The sequence below is a fragment of the Otolemur garnettii genome, unplaced genomic scaffold, assembly GCF_000181295.1.
Source record: "Otolemur garnettii isolate 467f Iridium unplaced genomic scaffold, OtoGar3 scaffold00027, whole genome shotgun sequence".
NCBI lineage: Eukaryota > Metazoa > Chordata > Mammalia > Primates > Galagidae > Otolemur > Otolemur garnettii.
Window position 1 is genome coordinate 776,906 of NW_003852422.1, and position 14,523 is coordinate 791,428.

Sequence of the window (14,523 nt, forward strand, 5' to 3'; positions counted from 1 at the left end):
TGGTGACCGTGAGCACAGCTGCTGCGGAGGGCCAGCTCCTCAGCCTAGGGACAGGAGACCATGTCCAGAGTGGTGACCGTGAGCACAGCTGCTGCAGAGGGCCAGCTCCTCAGCCTAGGGACACTTGTGGCACAGGGCACAGCAGCGGCTCTCTAGGGAGTGGCAGGTCAGCACCTGGCAAGCACGGTGACATCTGCACAGAGTCCAAATGTCAACATGGCCATCTGCTTGTTAATGGTAAATATCTCTAAGATGTCCAAAGTTGGCAAAGTAATTACCATGACTATATTTCATTTACTTTTTGGTAAAATATCTTGTTTTATACAACTTTGTGTGCTCTGTGGCCCCCCACGGTGGACACCCAGCCTACTGTTTTGAGAATAGTAGAAATAGATTATAAGATTGATAGATATCAGATATATTTTAAGGTTATTATATTGCTAATCTAACAACTATAAAGTTGTTACTAAGAGGGCTATTTCAGATAAGTGGAAAAGTTATTTGTAATTTGAGGTGGATAAATGAACCAGGAGGTAATTATGACATTAACAGTCATGTAATAAGAAAGACGAAATAAGTCATCTTAAAAACAAATACTGTGTTCAGGAATGTTACCAATAGGAACCTATGTGAATCTGCTTTAAGCTTCAGAAAGAAGGCTCAAGGGAAATCTCAGAAGGTAAGATTCGCTTACATCCTCCAAACCTCCTTCTACACCAATGTCTGAGAAGGCAACTTGACTGTGATAACTCAGAGGTGCATTTCCCTAAAACACCCAGTGCGGTATAACTGGCCCCGCCACGCGACCTCTGAGCTCTAATTTATTACAATTAAACCTGCAGCCTGATCACCAGCAGGTGGGCCCAGTCCCCTTAGGGAATGAATCTACCTGAAATAATTCACACACATTCCTCCGAAAGTGGACTTATTTTTAGATTCTCAATCAAGCAGAAGAAAATTGAAGTCATTTTAATCAGAAGTTTTATCAAAAATAATTAAAACTATTTCCTATAACTATAAGGCTGAAAGGACACAAAGGCCATTTTCTCCAAATTTCTACCAACACTTTTAATTCTGAGGTATCTTTACATTTTTCATGATACACCATGAAAAATGGTGAAAAGGTACAGCACCAAAACATTCCAGCAGTGGAATCGCCCATCACAGCTGATGCTGAAGACAGTGTTTGGCCTCCAGGCCTAGTCTGGACTGTCCTTGGGCTTCGCACTGACACCCCCACAGCCTGTGAGACCTCTAGCTCAGCCTCACCACAAGCATCTCTGAATAAACACACACAATAGAGAGAAACACTCCTGCCCGCTCCCTTCCTGTGCCAAGTGAAATAAAAACACACACGTGTACTCTGTCTTGGTGGGAGGGACGCCCCCCCCCCCAACCCAGGGCTGGCCGTCACACAGCTGGTCCCAGCACTGGGCATCTCAGGAGTCCTCCTTCCCTCATCTGAGCCCAGACAACTGTGAACCCTGCAGCCTCCTCAGCTCTGCTGCCTGCTCCACGGGGGGAAGCACAGTGAACACAACTCAAGGTTTGAAGTCAGGCTTGCATCAGTGCTGAATTTTCAAACTTACTAATTCATGATCTTAGACTAACAATAGATTTAATCTTTCTGAGCCAGGACAGCAACATCTGTAGAAGGCTGTGTACTGGCAGGGCCACCATGGGGATCAGCCACAGCCTTAACAGGAGGTGACTGAGAGCGATGCTGGACGGGCAGCAGTGGGAGGGAGTGGCTACTGGTCCAAACAGCCCGAGGAGTCACAGAAGACACAGACCCCGAACCTCAGCGGAAAGGACAGGCCCTCGAGGAGAGCTGGTTGTGGGCAAGGTGCAGGTGACGAAAGTCTATCAGGTGAATCACATACAGGGCCTAGGGCACAGAAATCTAGCAAGGCATAAAGAGTAGTTAAATTGGTGTCAGCAAAATTCTAAATCATGATATGAAAAAATGCTCACCATCCTTAATCATCAGAGAAATGCAAATCAAAACTACTCTGAGATATCATCTAACTCCAGTAAGATTAGCCCATATCACAAAATCCCAAAACCAGAGATGCTGGCATGGATGTGGAGAAAAGGGAACACTTCACACTGCTGGTGGGATTGCAAACTAATACAATCCTTTTGGAAAGATGTTTGGAGAACACTTAGAGAACTAAAAATAGACCTGCCATTCGATCCTATAATTCCTCTACTAGGTATATATCCCAAAGACCAAAAATCACACTACAACAAAGATATTTGGACCACAATGTTTACTGCAGCCCAATTCATAATTGTTAAGTCATGGAAGAAGCCCAAGTGCCCATCGACCCATGAATGGATCAATAAATTGTGGTATATGTACACAATGGAATACGCAGCCTTAAAGAAAGATGGAGACTTTACCTCCTTCATATTTACATGGATGGAGCTGGAACATATTCTTCTTATCAAAGTATCTCAAGAATGGAAGGAAAAGTATCCAATGTGCTCAGCCCTACTATGAAACTAATTTGTAGCTTTCGTATGAAAGCTATAACCCAATTATAGCCCAAGAATACGGGGACAGGGAGGGGAGGGGATGAGGGAGGATAGGTTGAGGGAGGGTGATTGGTGGGACCACACCTATGGTGCATCTTACAAGGGTACAGGTAAAACATTCTAAATGTAGAATATAAATGTCTTAACACAATAAAAAAAATTCTAAATCACATTATGACGTTTCTGGGTGGATGTAGGGGGACTGGGGATTTGATTTAGGAAAAATCAATTGAGCAGCAATGTTCCAGATGGGCCAAGCCCAGGAAAGATGGGGACATCAGGTGAGTCAGAAGACACGTGGGGCACAGGGGATGTGGGTCCTTGGCTCCTGGGACTGTGAGCAGAGGGTCCCTGGGGAGCCAACGTTGAGCCTTCTGCTCAGACTCACACCAACCCTCAACATCAAACAGGACTCGGGACTTCCCGGCATTCAGGCTGTTGCTGCTGTTGTTCCTCATGCAGTAGAACTTGTAAGACACATGGAAGGGGAGACAAATGGAACTTTCTTCTCAATGGTCCACCTGAGCAAGGGGCAAAAATAAAAACCCAGAACCACCAAATGGCTGGGGGCTGCACATGTAAGGAGAGACACACCCTCCCACCATGAGCTGGGGTCACAAAGGCCTGTGCCTCACACCAAGGGAGCAACTAACGTGCTGTGTGGGAACTGGGGTCAGGTCTGAGTGTCCTGGATGATTCTGAGACTTTGACTCTTGGCCACAGACAGAGAAGCCCTGAGACCGAGGCTCCCTCCAAGCACACATAGGAGAAGTGCATGTGTCTTGGGAAAAATGCCTTCATCTTTGTTCTCAAATGATTCCTATAATTAGGAATTATAGGATAATTCTAATATAATTACCCAAAATACCTACAATACCAACAAATACCACCACTTGGCAAAACAAGACACCACAAGGAAGGGCCAGAGACCAAAGTACACGAAGAAACAGCAGACAGAGGCCTCAGCTATCAACATGCAGATGCAGACTGTGAACAGCCAGATGCAGAAGAAAAATGAGAAAAATATTTTTGTGGAATAGGCAACAATTTTAGAAATGAAATAATGTCATAAAGAAACCAAAGAGAACTTTTAGAACTAAAAATACCATTAATTAATATTAAGAAATCAACTGGTTTAACAGCTGACTAGATAGTGCCAAAGATAGAATAATGATTTGGAAGACACAGTGGGATGATACACAAGGAAGCCTGAAGGCAAAGAAGGCAGAAAATGCACAAGTAAGAGGAGCAGAGACAAGGTGGAGTGAGGACACCCACCGCACACTGAGCTGCCATCCTCGGGGACAGGACACGGAAGAGATGACCACTAATTTCCCACACGGAATGAAAGAAATCTATCTACAGATGCAAGAAGCCAAATGAACTCTAACCATTATATAAGAAGAAAAATGATGCCGAAACACAGAGCAGCAGAGTGTGTGTAGAGTGCCAACAAGGACAGAAGGTGAGAATCTGCTGGGGAGGCAGGGAGGGCGCAGCAAAGGGCAGACTTAGCGGTCGACTCTTGGGCAGCAACAGTGAAGCCAAAAAAAAAAAAAAAAAAAGGAAAAGAAATGGGACAACTTGGTACTTTTCAAGAACGAAGGCAAAACAAAATTGAGAGTTCCCAGCAAAGGCCGGCACTAAACAAAATACAAAAAGAACAATTTTCTGACAGAAGAAAAATTATTCCACATGGCAGGTGTGTGATGCCCGGGGAAATGAAGACCAGAAACACAGGAACCCAGATGCACAAACAGCATCTCGAGATCTGAGAGAAATTATAACTAAAATAAATGACCAAAATGTCCTATGTCCAGAAAGAGATAAGTCTAACACTTACCGGTGACCTGTAAAGAAAGTGACCTTAGACTCTGATAAGTCAATAATTTTTTAAATTTCCAATATAACTACAAAAAGAATAGAAGAAGCTTATATAACTTCTCCGCTGGAAAAAACAGTGGAAGTAAAAAAAAAAAAATACACAAAACGGCAAAAAAGGAGAATAATATGGAATAGGTTAAGTTGTATTAAAGCCACAAAACAGGAGATTTAAACTAAAAATAGCTGTACATGTAGTACTCTAGTCAAAAATCATCAGAGCAGATAAATATTAATCACAAAGTGACGTGCCAATACAAGATGTATGCTAATTACATGACACCCATAAAAATAAATACACAGAGAAGCTGAAAGTAAAAGATGGAAAAAGATATGCAAGCAAATTAAAGACAGCTGGCATCGCTACATTAACACAAAACAAAGTAGAATTTAATGCAAAAAGCTTTAGTAGAGATAAAGAAAGTCACTTTATAATGAGAAAATGCTTAATTCACCAGAAATAGACAACAATTTAAATTTGTATGCATCTAATACCAAAGTCACAAAATATATAATACCAAAATGGACGGAATTCCAAGAAAAAACAAGACAAATTTACAATACTGTGAAACCAGCAGCAGATTGGCAATCTCAACCCAGACAGAACTGGGACCAACAACTCAGAAGCCAAGATGCTGGAAGTGCACGTGGAATGTCCCTAAAGTTGACTAAATGTTGGGTAACTTCAACATATTTCATAGATCTCAAATAAGAAATATATATTCTCTGGTAAAAATGCAATTAAACTAAAAATGAATGAATAACAAGAAAATTTTCAACTATGCATAGAAATTAAAAATTTGAGTAATAACCATGGGTCAATATCACAGTAGAAATTAAAATATTCTTTGACAGTAACTGTAGGAGACCAAGCACCAGGCTTAGAGCAGTGGCCACCAGTTCTTGAGGGAGGGGAGTGAGACCATCTCCTAGCCAGCATGGAGATGTTGTGCAGCCTAGAGACAAGCCTCAGGCAACTGCATGAGTTAATGAGAGAAGATCAGTCACTCCTTAGCAAGCAGGTGTTGAACCTTAGAGCAGGTAAGCACAGTAGCTCCAGTGAAGGGCCCGTCACACCTGTCACGCCTGTTGTATAATGCTCTAATAAAGGCTAGGACAGTTTGCTGGGGGCTCTCCCTGGAGATATGGGAAGCCCACCCCTTGCAGACACATACCTTCAATCCCTGTCCCTGGCTGTTTTAGGAGACAGGGTGCCACAGCAGGCCCCAATAGTAACCAAAATACAATTAAGGTTATTAAGAATGAAACATCAGATGTCCATACTTATTAAGTTTGACAGTTGCTGTCTCACGCACTTCACTTCGACCAGCAATCCCCAACCTTTCTGCCCTCAGGGAGGGACCAGCTTCAATGAAAGACATTTTCTCCCCAAGGACATCTGACAGGGGTAGAGCTCAGGGATGAGAGCAGTGAGGAGGGCCAGCTGCCCACCTCCTGCTGTGCAGCCTGACTCCTGACAGGCCACAGACTGGTAGAGTCCATGGCCTGGGCTGGGGACCACAGATTTTACACTTGTTTTTTTTTTTTTTTTTTTTTTTTTTTTTGCAGATAGAGTCTCACTATGTTGCCCTTGGTAGAGTACCATGGCGTCACAGCTCACAGCAACCTCAAACTCTGGGGCTTAAGCGATTCATCCTCCCAAGTAGCTGGGACTATAGGCGCTCACCACAATGCCTATCTATTTTGTTGTTGTTCTGGTAGTTGTTGTTGTTTAGCAGGCCTGGGCTGGGTTTGACCCCACCAGCCCCAGTGTATGTGGCTAGTGCCCTAAGCCTTGAGCTACAGGCACTAAGCCTGTACTTTTTGTTTTATTTTTTTTCTATGAAGGCACATCCTCATTCTTTCAAATATACATTCTGGCTTGCGATTATCTTTGCAAATTTTTTTAGAGCAATTTTTGTGAAGCCATACAGATAAGTACATTTGTGTTAGTTCCGTCGTGGAGCAATGCAGCGTAGACAGTGTGTCGTCTCAGCAAGTGTGTGGGAAGGATGTGGCTGACGAAGGCACAGGACCTTGGTGGTTTGAAAAGTTCTTTCTTGGTGATTTTAATCTTGAAAATGAGCCATGTGGGCGGCCTGAGAACAAGGTGGATAACGATGAACTGGAAGCGAATCCATCTCAACCTACAGTGAATGAGCAGCAAACAGCACTGGACTAAATTTGAAAAAAACTGGCAGGGCCAGGGAGGTGGCTGGTGGGTTCTGCATGTGTTACACAAACATAGGAAGAAAAAGCATCTCAAAAGTTGCTTTTCTTTGTTGTTGTGACACTAAAGTGTCCATTTCCACATGGTATTGGTTTTTTGTTTTTTTGAGACAGAGTCTCACTCTACAGCCCTGGGTAGAGTGTCGGGGCATTATAGCTCACAGCAGCCTTAGACTCTTGAACTCAATGGATCCTCCTGCCTCAGCTTTCTGAGTCGCTGGGACTATAGGCGTCTGACACAATCCGCAGCTAGTTTTTTGGGGTTTTTTTTCTATTTTTAGTAGAGACAGGGGTCTCAGTCTCAGCCTCCCAGAGTGCTAAGACTACAGGCATGAGCCACTGTGCCTGGCCCCTACACTGTATTATTATGTGTGATAAAAATGGATTCTCTTTGACAATTGCAGGCACTGGGCACAATGGTTGGATAAAGATGATGCCGGAACACAGTCCAGTATCAAATATTCATCAAAAGAAGCTCATAGTGTGTGTGTGACGGCTCAGTGCTGATATTACTCACTACTGCTTCATGAAACCTGGTAGTGGATTACAGTGGATGTCTACTGCAACCAGCTGGACAACATGATGAGGGTGCTTGTGGCTCAGCAGCTGAGGCTGGTCAGTGGGGCAAGGCCAACCCTCTTGTAAGACAACAATGTCACATAGACAACATTGCTCAAACTACAGGGGCTGCACTTAGAAACTCTCTGTCGTCTACTGTGCTCACCAGGTCTGGCACCAGCTGGCTTTGGACCACTTCTTGCAAGGAAAAATTCTCAGTTCTCAACAAGCTGTGGAAAAGGCCTTTAGTGATTTCATCACCCCTCACTTTCCAGGCTTCTTCAGTGCTGGCATGTACAAGCTACCGTTAAGATACAAAACTGTGTTGATAGTGTAGGTGAATGTTTTGATTAATTAACTGTGCTGCTTCTTGTTTGAGAAATAATAAACTAAACTTTTGATTCAGGATTGGACATTTCATATTTAATCACCTGATTCCTAAGAAAACTTCTGAGATACAACTAAGCTAATATTTGCAGGAAATTTATAGCCTGAAATATATATATTCAAAAAGAGGGGGGAAAGCTAAAAACTAGTCAACTGAGCACCCATCTCAAGATCACTTCAACAAGCCAAATAAGACAGAGGAAAGAAACAGGTAACAAAACCATAAAGAAATCACAGTCAATGAAGCCCAGAGCAGGTGCCTCCCTGTGACTGTGAAAGTTGTTAAACTTACCAGAAGGCTGTCAAGAGAAAAAGAAGGCAGAAAGAACAAAAATAATAAATGTCAAGAATGAAAAAGGTAAAAATTACAGATCTATATATGTAAGAAATAATAGGAAAACATAAACGTCTATGAATCAATCTGAAAATTTAAATACAGTTGGCTTATTTCTGAAAACTAAAACTTTGAAAAACTGACTGAAGGAATTAAAAGCTTGGACAGCAGACTGCTTGAGCTCGAGTTCAAAACCAGCCTGAGGAAAAGAAAGACTCAGTCGCTACTAAAAAAGAAAAAAGAGAGGAAAGAAAGTAGCCAGGCACTGTGGTGGGCACCTGTAGTCCCAGCTACTTGTGAGGCTGAGGCAGGAGGATCACTTGAGTCCAGGATTTTGAGGTTGCTGTGAGCTATGATACCAAGACACTCTACCCAGGGCCAGTGGGACTCTGTCTCAAAAAAAAAAATTTTTTTTTAAATTAAAAATTAAAAAATATGTAAAAACTTGAATAGTCCTGTAAGTATTAAAGAAATCAAATCTGTTGAAAATCTTTCCACAGTCAAAAGTTCAGCTCACACGTCCTTCTTGACATGATTAATGTCGAAGGAACAAACAATTCTGGTTTTACATAAATTTTTTTTTTTTTGCAGTTTTTGGCCATTGCCCCAGATTTGAACTCACCACCTCCAGTATATGGGGCTGGCACCCTACTCCTCTGAGCCACAGGCGCCGCCAAAGGTTTTACATAAAATATTTAAGAGAACAGAAACTAAGAAAAGATTCAGTGTTTTATGAGACCAGCAAAATCCTGATACTAAACTCCAAAAGAATGATGTAAGGAAAGAAAATCACAGGTCAGTATCACTCATGTAAATGTCTATGCAAAACTCTCACAGAAGCAGAGCAAAGCCAATGCAGGGACACAGAGAACAGTGTCTGCCACACTGTGCCTGCTGGGGCCCTGTCCTCAGTAAGCCAAGGCTGGAAAATCAGCATAAAGTCAGTCACTACAATTTACCATGTTAGTATATTAAGAGTATTTAAAGATAAAAAATAATCAATAGATTTAGAAAAATTGTTTTACAAATACTTTTGAGTTAAAAATAACTTTTTGTAAAATAGGAATAGAAAACTCTTCAACATATTAAAAGGTATCTATAAATAATCCATAGCACACTTAAATGACAACTTTTTAAAAAAGTTTCGCTTTTGACAATGAGAACAAAAGGAGGATGTAAATTACTGTCATTATTTCTCCTTCACAACATGCAGAAGATTTTTGCTCTAGCACAGTAAGAAGGAAGAGAAAGAAATGGTGTAAAGAATTAGGAGGAGGCAGGTGGATTGCCTGAGCTTACAGGTTCGAGACCAGCCTGAGTAAGAGCGAGACTCCGTCTCTAAAAACCAGCCAGGTGTTGTGGTGGGCGCCTATAGTTCAGCTACTCAGGAGGCTGAGGTAGGAGGACTGCTTGAACCTAAGTGTTTAAGGTTACTGTGAGCTATGACATCAAGGCACTCTACCTAGGGTGACAAAGTGAGACTGTGTCTCCAAAAAAAAAAAAAAAAAAAAATTAGAAGAAGAAATAAAGCAGGCTCGGCACCTGTGGCTCAAGCGGCTAAGGCGCCAGCCACATACACCTAAGGTGGCGGGTTCGAACTCGCCAAACAACAATGATGGCTGCAACCAAAAAATAGCCTGGTGTTGTGGCGGGCGCCTGTGGTCCCAGCTACTTGGGAGGCAGAGGCAGGAGATTCACTTGAGCCCAGGAGTTAGAGGTTGCTGTGAGCTGTGATGCTACAGCACTCTACCTAGGGGGACAGCTTGAGGCTCTGTCTCAAAAAAAAAAAAGAAGAAGAAATAAAGCAGTCATTCTTTACTGATAATATGATGATATGAAAAGGAAATTTAATATACTCTACATTAATAGTTAAAATCAGCAAGATTTTTATCAAAATTTATGGGTTCAATTATGTTACAGAAATAAAATTTACACTAGAAAAAAGAGATAAGTAATAGCTCTTTAAAAAAATGTATGTACAAAAGCATTTTTAAAATATCAAGTATCTAAGAACTGCTCTAACAAAAGCTGTACAACATTTCCATGGAGAAATTTTTAAAACTTATCTTTATTAGAGAAGACCTAAATAAAATTAAGACACATACCAGATTCATAGCCAAAAAGAGCCAAAACACTTTTAAAAAACACAGAGGAAGGGTGTGTTCTATCAAATATGGACTTGTTACTAAGTGTTAATTAAGACAGTTTATTAATTGGTCAGAAATAAACTTAACAGTGTACTAGAACAGTGTAGCAGCCCAAACAGGCCTCTGGCCAGAGCAGTGGCTGAGACCACCAGGGAGAGGCTTTTCTGTAAGGGTGCTAAGACAACTGGTTTGAAAAAAATTCGTATTTGAAAACCCTACTTCACACCATATTAAAAAAACAACAAGGCATCTCCAGTGGTCAGAAGACAAGTGGCTGGAGATGTGTGAGTGGAGAGCTTCACCTCCTGGGAAACTAAAGGGCTTTTTGGAACATCATAAAAATGAGGGGTAACCAACCACAAAATGTATTTTATGTATCTGACTACATAAAATCAGCAACTTTTGTTTCTTGATTTCACCGCTGGGTGAGTAAGTCAAGCCCAAGGTCTAGGCTGAGAAAGGAGCCAGTAAAGCCTGGTGCTGAGAAAGAACCAACACGTGGAGCGGGTGTATAACCACAGACTGCCCGGGAGGGAGGAGGGTCCCCAAGGCCTCAGGAGAGGACGTGTGAACACCAACACACAGGCACAGCTGTTCACTCACATCAGTCTGGGAAATGAAGAGACTGCAAAGAGAAACCAGCTCTGAGGACAGGGCAGTCTCTGCACTGACACTGGAAGGGAATGCGGTGCGGCCACTCTGAAAAACAGTTTGCATCACTAGTAAATCTGCAAATGGCACAGTCAGGTAATGCAGCTCCCAGACAGCTCACACAGGCGCCTGTGTGCAGAATACGCACACGCTCATGAGTCTCAGCAGCAACACCACTTGCAACAGTGAATGAACCGGGAACAACCCCAAGTCCAACAGCAGCAGATGGATCAAGACGCTCAGACAAGTCAGAGACAAGCTGCAGGAAGACACTGGCGGCACAGCACAGTGAGCCTGGCATACAGCGACGTCCGCTGACATAAAAAGAAAACACCCATCTGCTTTCAGCAGTAAACCAGTAAAACAGGAAAAACTGAATTATAGCTGACACTCGGACAACACTCTGAACTGCACCAACCCACTTATTGCACATTTTTTCAATAAAAACAGGTGGTCCTCCACATCCGAGGATTCTGCGTCTGTAACCAAGTGCGGATCAAAAATACAGCATCTGTGGAGGTGAACCTGGCACACACAGCTGACTCCTCTTTTAACTCATTTTAACAGGGCCATCTACAGAGAGGGCTCTGACCCCATTCCCCCAGGGATGCTGAGGACCCAGCCAGGGACAACTGCATGTAACTATGGACACAGCTTCAGGTGGCAAAGCTCTTAAGAAAAGTGAGAAAAGTTAAAAGAAGCATTCCACAATGTATACAATTTACCAAAATACCACACTGGGTCTCATAAACATGTACAATTATTGCCAATTAAAGGTAAATACCCCCCAAATTTCAAAATAAAACAATCCTTAAAGACTACTGAAGCAGCCCATGCAACAAAAATAATATTTGAATGAAAAATAAACTATTTATTACAAAATTTTTAAAAGGCAAAATTAGTGATTATGTCAAAAGAAATGAAATAAATTATGATAAAGAAGATACAGAGGCTGCTGGATGGCATTCTATTTCTTAACTTGGGTAATATTTAATGAGTATTCATTTTATAAAAAATGACTAATATGTATTTTCAGTTTTACATACTTTGACATTTCTGTATCTCTGCTATATTTCACAATAAAAATGTTAAAATATTTTCTGGGAAATATTTTAGTAAGTAAAATTATGATATAAATGATTAAAGTTTATTTTCACAAACAAAAGCACTGCTACATTTTGGCCACTGTATATTAATTTCTGGACCTCTGCCACATTACTAAATGAATGTTTAAGTTGTTCTGAAATTGGTTTAGCCCAACATTTAGCAACTAATACGTGAAATGGTTAAGAGTCACTTATGAAAAGTGAATGAGAAACTACAATTTTATAAAAATGAAACAAAACACAAGCAGTCCAAGTGTGACTTAAATTAAGATAAACACTTGGGCGATGCTACATGCTGCCCCAGAGCAGCCCCAGAGCCTCACTCCAGAAAATACCAACAAGCATTGATAGTAAGGCAAGAAACGGGATGGATAAAGACTTACAAATAAAACATATATTTTTTCTAAGCCAAAATAAAACTGGCACTGTAATTCATGCTGTGATTAATAATAGATTTACACAGAAAACTACAAAGGGAAACACCATAAGCACATGTCCCAGCCTTACCCTGAGACGCAGGTAGAATGCCAGTACTTGGGGCGAGGCCCCAGGACCAACATGTAGGTCACTGCCACACGTGCAACTTGGCAGGGATCAGAGATGGTATTATAAAAGGGAGATTAATCCTTTCCAATGTCCTTACAATCTGGGAAAGACGCTAATGCTTCATCACAGAACTTTCTCCTGTTGTTTCCCTGGGTAACCTTAGGTGCCTCATAATTTTTAGAGTTCTAAAGAGTGAACCAGAGAAAGGACCACCTGATCCAAAATGACCGTGTGGCCCTCTAGCCGGCCTTCCCTGCTCCTTGCACTATTGGCACAACCAAAGCAACAAAGCTTGGAGTTTAATATAAAACTAGTGAAGAGAGATCATGCTTAATCATGGCCAGTAACTAAAAACTTACTAACATAAAGACTTATGATAGAAAAAATGTTTTTATAAAACAAACAAACTTTTTGGCTTCTGTGGAGGGGACTCAGTTGTGCAGGGAATAGTCATTTCTCTTTCCATGGGGAACGAGCAGGAAAGGGAGGAAGCCAGGCAGTCTGAGGGAGAAAGCCAGAGTGCATCCTGCACGAGGCTGGGTGCACAGCATTCTTCAGGAGGCCACAGGCAGGTGCTCAAGTATTCACTGCTCTGAATGCTTAAGCAAAGCAGGTCCAAGCACCATGAGTTGCACTATCCAAGTTGCACTATCTGCTATCCACCACCTGCTCCTCTGTGGGAGGCTCAACTGCCCACAGGAAGTGAGACAAGGACACGCCCTCTCGTGACACTTCACTACTGACCGACAGGCAGTGAGGAGACATTCCCAAATATCAGTGAGCTGAGCTGTCATCAGAAGCAAAACAACTGCTGGGAAGTGTGTGGCACCCTAACCTTTCCTTACTCCATGTTGGGAAGAGCAGGTGACTAGCATTTTGTTAAAAACGACTTTATGTAGTATACACATTAGTTTCCTAGGGCTGTCATAACTAGGTGGCTTAAAGTGACAGAATTTTATTTTCTTCCAGTTCTGGAAGCCAGACGGTGGGTCCAGTGGGTCCGCTCTGCTACTGTCACTGGCCATCAGGCAGCACCCACAGCCTGGAGTGTGCCTGAGTGTAGACACATCCTCACACCTGCTGCCCTGAGGCACCTTCCGAGTTGTGTTTCTGGCCCTTCTCTCACCATTAGACTTAGGGTCTGCTCTAATTGAGGATGATCTCATCTTGAGGTCGCATGCACAGGTTTCGGGTGGGCATATGTTCTGAGGGCCATCAATGAAACCACTACAATCTGTTTTCCACCTCCCCCCAAATTTACATCTGCCCCATATGCAGAATATATTCACACTATCCCGTATTCCAAAGGCCTCAACCTATTACAACATCAAACACTACACCTAAAAAAAAAATCTCATCTAAATCTCATCAGCTGAAAAGTCCTAGATCTCATCACCTAAACCATTTGGGTCAAGGATGGGTGAGAATCTGGGTATGGCCCATCCTGTGCAAATTCCTCACCACCTATAGACCTGTGAAAGCAGGAGACCTGCCACCCACTCCCAAGAGACAACAGCAGGACAGAGACAGACACCTCTGTTCCAAATGGGAGAAACAGGGCCAGATAAAGGGATCCTTCTACACGGTTTCATTTTATTCCATGTTACAAAAAGTGGTTGTGTTATTCTAGATTCACAGTTTACACACAATCATTTAGTTTTAGTTCATTCCTGTGAAAATTTGCAATCATATGTATCAAGAATATCATTGATAAAGTAACATTTTTGCAAATATTTTTAAATGGTTTTGTGTTTACGTTGTAAATATTAGTCTTTAAATTAAATAGGCACCTATTATTAACTATAACTCAATCATTAGTTATGATATGGGTTATCATTTTGAAAAATATTTCATATTAAAATACTGCATCTTCAGATATTTTACCTAACAAATGTGACAACTCTAAACTGCCAATGACTGTGCAGGGCCCAAGGTGCTGGATCAAAAGCCCAATAAATGCAAGTTATTTTGTTAGATTCAGGTTCAGGTTTTATCAGAAAATATCTTCCAAGTGTTGAAGATTTCATTATCAATACATTCATATAGGGAAAAGAATTAGATCTTGAGATCATTCAACCAAAATTGATTATGTCTCTCCCAAACCCTGTTTCCTCAAGAAGATTCCTTGAGATTCCTAGCTCCT

At 41.8% G+C, this 14,523-nt stretch overlaps 1 protein-coding gene across 2 annotated transcripts in view; it reads right to left on the reverse strand.

The window, feature by feature from the left end:
* The window catches only part of ATP9B (ATPase phospholipid transporting 9B (putative)), a 244,444-nt gene that overhangs the window by 80,348 nt on the left and 149,573 nt on the right, over window positions 1–14,523 (reverse strand). The gene's annotated exons all lie outside the window — the stretch shown is intronic.